This window comes from Bradysia coprophila, unplaced genomic scaffold, assembly GCF_014529535.1.
Source record: "Bradysia coprophila strain Holo2 unplaced genomic scaffold, BU_Bcop_v1 contig_335, whole genome shotgun sequence".
Classification (NCBI taxonomy): Eukaryota; Metazoa; Arthropoda; class Insecta; order Diptera; family Sciaridae; genus Bradysia; species Bradysia coprophila.
Genome location: NW_023503594.1, coordinates 9867 through 18135, shown reverse-complemented (window position 1 = coordinate 18135; position 8269 = coordinate 9867). Strand labels below are relative to the sequence as shown.

Genomic DNA, 8269 nt, shown 5'->3' with positions numbered 1-8269 from the left:
CAAAAATGAGATTTATAAAAACTGACATTCCCATAACGGGATTTGAAACCTGGACAAAACACATAAATTAATGGAAAGTATTTCGACTTTAGCATCATATAATTTATAAAATTGTAAAATTCCTAATTGTTTCTGTGTCTTCACCATTCTTGTGCCACCGGTAGCATAGGGCAAGACGTTTCATGTTTTTTTTTGCTCTAATGAATTCTCCTAGCTTTGATATATCAGATCGAACAAAAAAAATTAAAAAGGTTCGATTAGTCACTTAGTAGTGCCTCCAAAGTTCGCCAGGGTCGAATTTTTGAGATTGTTTTTGAGTTTATTGCAAACTTACTTGCAAACTCAGTGATAGCTTTTTTTGATTTTCTTCGATCTGGTTCATAAAAGCTAGAAGAATATATTGGAAACGAAAAACCACATTAAACGTTCGTTGCCAGTGTTACCGGGGCATATTTTCAGAATATTTGGCAATACAAGCCTGACTAAAAAAAATTCTCCTGATTTTCAATTCTTTTATAATAAGCGAACTTTTGTAACCGGTTTCGTCTACGACTAAAAAATTTGTAGAAAATTGGTGTACCCGAACATGTAAGTATATTTACTTCTATCCAGTCTGCATTTACTGGGCAGTTTGAACAAAGCGCCATTAAATATTGAAAACTCTATTGGAACCATCGGACAAAAACAATCATCAATGAACATGAAACTAGTTCAAAATTTCGTTTTTTTTTCAACATTATAAGTTCCACAATTCATTAACTGCTTCAAAGCATATCGACCCACAATGGGTCGATTTTGGAAGTTCATATTAATATTTTTTCTTTAAAAAGGGTTTTTGTATGAAAAATATTGGGATTGTAAGCAAAGAGATGAGACTCTTTTTTGTCGCTAACTGCATGTTCTAAAGATATGCGTGAACGAAAATTATATGAAAAAAAAAAGTTTTTAGCCCACACAGTCTATTTGTTCAATCTATTCTCGACACACACTTGCAATTTTAAAAAAAATGACTTTTTTCGGCTTCATTTCTTACAAACTTACAATCGATTAACATCCAAAAATGTTGAACGATTTAGCAAAATCAAGAAGATCAGTGTCTCTCTTACCATTACCGTTTATTATAATTTTCATTTAAATTTTCTATTTTTTATTTTTTATTGAATATTTTAGTTGTCCTTAAATTGGTATAATGTTTGTGGTACGTGCACCACCACATTATCGATTATTGTAATTTTATAGTATAATAATAAGTAGTCAACGAATTTGGAGGAGTTTTGTTGTTAAGTTTTACTTTAATTTTTTGTTAAGTTTTTAGTATAAATGGATATTTTTATTTAAAAATATTTCTAATGATATTTAATGACTTTACAGAGAAATGATTGCTGTCATCAATTTAATAATATTTTTTCTTTGGCACAAAAGTTTTTATTTAATTGTTTCTGAACTAACATTTATCGAAGAATTTTAAACATTTTTATTCATTGAGTTTTTTCTTTCTTCTTCTTTATAGTACACGATTGACTAATTGACACCAATTTTAATTTTTCTATATTTTCTATATTTTCTATTTATAATATCTTCATTGATTGAATATAGTGATATTCTAATATACAATTAAATCTTCAATTCATTTGTGGCAATGCACATGGTTTTTATTTCATGGATTTATGTACAAAAAGAATAATTTTTCATTTTAATTCCTATTAATCTGAACGCTAACGATAATAATTCATAGGTTCTATAACTGTATTAATTTACGTTTTAATATCGGAGGGTTGATGTTAATACCTGTAGTGGTAAATAGACATAAATACACGTTTTTTTTTTCTTGTAAGTACAAAGTTTTCTTCCTTTTTTGAACAATTTTGCTTTTCGCATTACGACTAAGACTGATAAATGAGTTAAGTTCTTTTTTTCAATTTTTTAGAAAGTGCGGTAAATTAAACGATTTTATAGAAAATCATCAAAATAATGTGCTCGAATCCTTTGTTTTTATTTTGTGTTTTAAATTTTATGCATACTGTAGGCAGTTCAATAGAGAGATTGCGATTATCACTAATGGTATTATTAATGGACAAAAAACTGCGAAATTATTAATAACTTTTCCATACAAAGTGATTACTTACATGCAAAGTCCAAAGTGGAGAGTCTAAATCAAAACTTTTACGTCGACGATACGAGAGATCGTAATGTCCCTATTATCGCTATATTTTGTGGGTAGAAATGTGATCCAGAATTTGCTTTAAACAAGACAGCCATAAAAGCCGTATACTCCTACTCTTTAAAACATTACATAACTCCATAAAGAGAGGATTTTAGGCTAAATTAATTTACCAAACTTTATCTTCACTTTGACGGATGACTTTCGTGAGAAACCCGTACCGTTCGATTTTGTCTTATTTACGAGTTACATCTTCGTAAAAAGTACCGCTTAAAGCTTTAAAGCCTTTACTGAACTTAAAACCGAATAGCGATTTTTTTGAATACATTTTTTTATTTTTCTAGTCTAACTCAATAGGTAACAGGAATAGATAATGGATTTAATGAACAGAATTCTCATTTTGCATCGTCATTATGTTCTCTGTGACTATGGACGGATTCAATGAAAAAATCATAAACTTCATGATGTATTTGCAATTGAAATCAACTTTGATATAAAGAGAAACTAATAACAGGATATTCATAAGATAAGATATAATTCTGAGAACTTATTTGTACATTATAATGCATTTTAGGTAAAGTTATTGTCCATTCATTAATAAAAGAAAATTGATTTTACTGCTTTTGTCAAGTGAAAAATTGTTCAAAAAGTATTTATTTCAAATATATTTAAATGTTTTGTGGTTATTGGTTATTTAGCGATACAGAGGAAACTGCGGCAATTCAGTAAAAATTTAATTTTTAGTCGAATTATAGAATTCAAGGACTATAAGAAAGTAGAATTTGTTCTTCAGTTATTGCTAATTAATTGTTTTGTGCTAAAGGTGAATTTTCAAAATACAACTTTTAGGTTTTTAGCTTTTTAATGAAAATTGTTAAAAACAGAAATAATATGGAAAAATATCTCCGGCTAGTGTTGTCTTATACTAATAGAAATAAATGTTAAAACGAATGAAGTAAAAGATTTTGTATCAAATACTAGGTATAACACGCTAATTTCTTCACTATTTCAACCCATTTTGTTGTAATCAAAGTGGTCAAGTAATATTTGCCTGAAACAGCTCGTATATCAGAGTTATAATTATTGAGGATTCCTTTCTACGACTAGGACGACTACTGACTCATTCCATTCTAGAAATCATAATTTGTTGTGAGAACGATTACTAAACTTTAACAGCCCGCACAGAAAACATACACTCTTAATATTTCCAAAAAGTCCTTTCTAAAACCATTTGAATTCTAAAAATCCGGCACCAAAATTGTATTCCGAGTTACCACAGCTCCATTGTGAAAATGACTTTATGTTTCGTATTTTAATTCAGCAACCCGACACGTCCATCAGTTTTTACATTTACAATTTAACATTTAATTAAAATTAAAATTTTATTTTATTCATTTTTATATTAAATGTTTTTTTTTGATTAATACTGTCTCGTAGGTAACATATTGAACCTCGTGTTTAACACAATTTGCTTTTAAATATACTATTTGAGCAACAATGCTGCCTAATTCATTAGCTTGATTGTATTGTTATTATTCCGTCCATTTTTCTACGTTATTGAGCATCTATCCGTTATACATAATAAGCAACAATCAATATCTTTATTCTATTTTCATAAATTAATTAATTAAATTCCTTTCTTTTACAAAAATGGATTTCTGTATAAAATCTATAAATGTAACAATAAATTCAATGTCTAGTCGTGTATGTACATGGAGAATAATGGCGCAATTAGATTGAAAAATCCTCGCCACAATTTGATTTGAAATTCTTTCTACAATAGATAACTAAAAACAAAAATGAAATGTGGATAAATTTGAACATAATACGTTGATTTCTCGTTAACAATCTATCCATATCTATATCTGCCTTCCATTCAGGTTCTACAACCAAATATGAACGGAATCAAAGTACAGGCTTCAATTGGAAATATTTTTCGGTATTCATTTCTGTTCGTTTTTCCATCTTCTTCCCATGACAAATTACTAAATTTTTTTGTTCCGAAGCTTTACGATTTTAACGACGTGAAAGCAATATCGCTCATTCGGCGTGAAATTCTTTGAAAAATAAATTTCTCCCGAAGACATCATTTGCGGAATGAGCAAATTGAAAATTAAGAAATAATCCGTTTGCAGATTATTAATATTGTAAAATGACATTTATATCGTAAACGAGAGAATTCCTCGAATTACCGTGTTACATGATAAATTACAACCATTTCAATTCATTGTGATACCATTCATTAGACACAGAGACAACCAATGTATCTAATTTATGTGAACACACGTTTTACATCTGTTCGAAAGGTCATATTAAAATACATGTGTTGCTACCAATTAAATCGATAATGCAAATCTACTAACACGAGACAGATTTTCGGAAAATGTAGTGGGTGTTAATTAAATAAATACACAATGAAAACAACGAGTGAAATAACCTATATTTCGCTAACATCAACTTTTCACGGTGATGTTTATACACACCCAATGTTTAATCTGCTAGCCACACATGAACATCGTGTCGAAGTGACTGTTTTTTTTTTTTTATTCCTCAAAAATATTGGAAAAGAACCTTCATTGAGACACGTATGTAAGTTATTATCATCATAGAGAAGAGAAAGATATTTTCGTAAATATATGTATTTTAGTTAAATGTTCACCGCTCATTGTAAGTTCTTCAGCTCCAAGCTCGGATCCAGTACATACACATCAATTTCGTCGTTTGTTTGCTGATCGAATCTAGGACTCGTACGCGACACTGTCGTTGTTGATTGATCGACCTGAACTTTCGTTACGGAATGTTGCATGCTGTATTTGCCACCTTTCGCATCACCCACCTTGATTTGGAGTGAAAATAGAATTTTTAACCACAAAATCATTTTTCTATTATTTTTTGGTGTTTCGTTGAAGCAAAATAAGAAATTTAATCATCGAATTGTGTCAAAGCAAGTATGGGATTTGAAACGAATTTTTAAATTGCTATTCGACCGATTTTTGAACTTATGATATTTCTGGACACAATTTTACAATGGCAAGCGGGGAACTTGTGGAAAACTAAAGATTAAATAAAAAGTAAGAAATTTTTAACATAAACTTGGTTTGCTCTACAATAATGTGATTTTTATAGAATATTTATCTTTTAGTAATTAAAATGTAAATTTGAGATTCTTTGAGTGACCTGCCGTAAAATTTCCAATTTTTTTAAATTTATTCAATACCTGCTATAGAGTTGAGTCCTACAAGTTTAGATGTTTAATCAATGAAAACATTCCGAATAACCTGGGTCTTTAACACCCATAACGAATGACACACCTTTAAATAAATTCAGAATGCTCTGATTACGTGACCACCTTTTCCATTCAGAATCAATTCAACAAATTCAACAATATGTTGAGCCTCTAAAGTATGCGTATCAGAATTCAGAAGTATCATTTGGAGACGCTATGAAAGGCGATGACTTACAAAAAAAATGAAATACCGTTTATGCGACAATGATAGACTTCCTGTATGTATGACTACCTGATCTGAAATTTACAAGTGCAAAGGGAAGGATATTACATGCTTAGTAATATACTGTTGGTTTGGTGGTGTACCTATTTTACATAAATGAACAGCGAATCAATATAACAAAAATCAACAACTGGTTCATTGTCGACAGTTCAATTTATGGATTTCATTTTACACTTAAACGACAAACTTTACATCTACACCAAGATACCATTTTCCTCTCAATTATAACTCTAATTACATAAGACATTTCACTACTATAAACTGACAAGTATTTACCATTTGAATGAAAAAGAAATTACTAGTTAGTTGCCACGATGTTCGGTATATAACCATGGTTTTTAGACATCTTGAGAAGAAACTTTAGAAACTCAAGAGCTCAAGGCCTGTAGAAGAATTAACAAAATGTGTGCATTAACTAGGAGTATACCATTGAAAGGAATGTGACGACAAATAAATGGGCTACCCGCACGAAAGCCCACAAGGACTTAATGATGGAAAATTGGAAGTCGATTACATTATTTTACAGTTCAGTTAGTTTAATTTTAAAATCGTATACATCGTGCAATGTCCTAAGTGTTTTACGTGTTTATGTTCGACTGTACGACATTTTATAAGGAAGAAAAAAGCTTAGCTAAATTACTGTACCATGAATGTTATGCATACAAAATGTGAAACAATTGTTTGTATAGAGATAAAAACACAACGAATTGTGGAAAATAATTTATTCTGAGCTTAGCGTGACGAAAACACGACCAAAAAAAATGTTTCAATAAATTGGCCAAAATTTGTTAAATTGATTTAAATTCAGAAATCTCGTCACCCATAACTACTAGATTGTCTTTTTTTAGGTAAAAATGCAAACGTAAAAATAATTTGCCAAAGTTATGCTAATTCAAATAATAAAAAAAATCAGAGAATTTTATTTCGTAAGTAGCGTTAGTTTCGTGCGGGTATATAAATTGATTAAAACAAAAATTTACTTAAAAAAATGTTGTTTCAAAACTTAGTCGTTATACTCACCTTTTTCCCATTCGTCTGTCGTACATTCTTGTATGGCTGAAACAGTACCAAATAAACTTTCGGCACAAATAGACATCCTAGTGGCACCGATGCACTTATCATTAAACACGTACACAGACAAGACATTTGAATCTGTTCAAGTAATCCAATAGTTACCAATTTAGCGGTGAATATATTAAGGCATTTCCAAATGAAGTACTTACTCCTGTAATCATTTTTGGTACTGAAATAAATCGGCAGAAATGCCAGCCAAACGATACAGGTGCTGTACATGGTAAATGCAATATACTTTGCTTCATTATAATTTTCTGGAATTTTCCTTGTTTTAAATGCATACAACGTGCATAGCAAGATCAATAACATGTTAAACATTAAAGATAACACCAAAGATATCTCAGACACTTTGCACGATAAAACGGCTGTCAATGGTGATGGGTATACTTCCCGCACATCTGGTTCCTCATAAATTAACCAAACAATTGTGCCAACTACGTTCACTAATGCGATACCTGCCATTAACCATATGGTTTTATTATAGTTTTCCACCCATTTAATAAATTTTCTTAGACATTACCTAAGCAGATGGCAACCTGCGATAAAGGTGATGTATATGTCGGTCTATGTACAGTCTTCACACCACGGTTAAATATTCTCGAGATTCGATTCGTTTTAATGAAAATAGCACTGTAGCACAGACTCAGACACAGTCCAAGACCAACTCGAACCGCAGCACATCGTCTTACAGTGGGTTCGGATAATATCAAGAAAGTCATTCCGTAACTGGACAAAATACCTAGCAGTAATACATAACACAGTTCTCTTCCGGATGCCATGATCACCGGTGTCTTGTTAAACCTAAAAGCAAACAATTGGGTCAAAATTGACTGCACATTATAAAATGGAAAAACCGAGTTGATCTCACTTAATAAAAACGCATACAGTAAACACTGTACAACCGATACCGATAGCGGCAAATATTAATGGCACCAATGCCCATGGACTCTTCCAATCGATAACTTGTGGCGTTAACTTGTCACATTCGGTCTTATTTTCATTTGGTGCCCAGCCGGGTGGACATGTTATACATGTGTCGTTATCTACGTATGAATCTTCCCGACATCTGCAAACACGACCAGCAACATTGGATCCTGAATCTGTGGATATAAACGTAGAAAGTCGTAAGAAATTCATTATTTCGATTTCAAGTGTAACCAACCTGATGATTCTTCACATGACCAGCTGGACATGGACCGCTACAGATCGATTGAGGTACTACTCCGTTATGCCATTTCAATTCAGTCATACTAAGGTTTAGTCTGCGAGTGAAAATAAAATAAAATTCATCCTTTTAATGGTTGTTCAATTCAAAATTATTATAATCTCAAGTACGTGCTGGAGATGTAAAATATTGAAAAGTTAAAAAATTTGTATCAGTCTGGGACAAACAGTTTTCGCGTAACTCTGCGACGTAAATCGATATTTATATAAAATCGTCAAATTAATGGTACTTGTTTTGAAGCCCGTTTCTGTCTAGGATAAAATGCACATCAGAGCAAAAAGAGAATATTTTCCAACTACC

At 31.1% G+C, this 8269-nt stretch overlaps 1 pseudogene; it reads right to left on the bottom strand.

The window, feature by feature from the left end:
• Nucleotides 1-4706: 4706 nt before the first annotated feature.
• Nucleotides 4707-8001, bottom strand: LOC119079796 (annotated as a pseudogene).
• Between the last annotated feature and the right edge of the window lie 268 nt (nucleotides 8002-8269).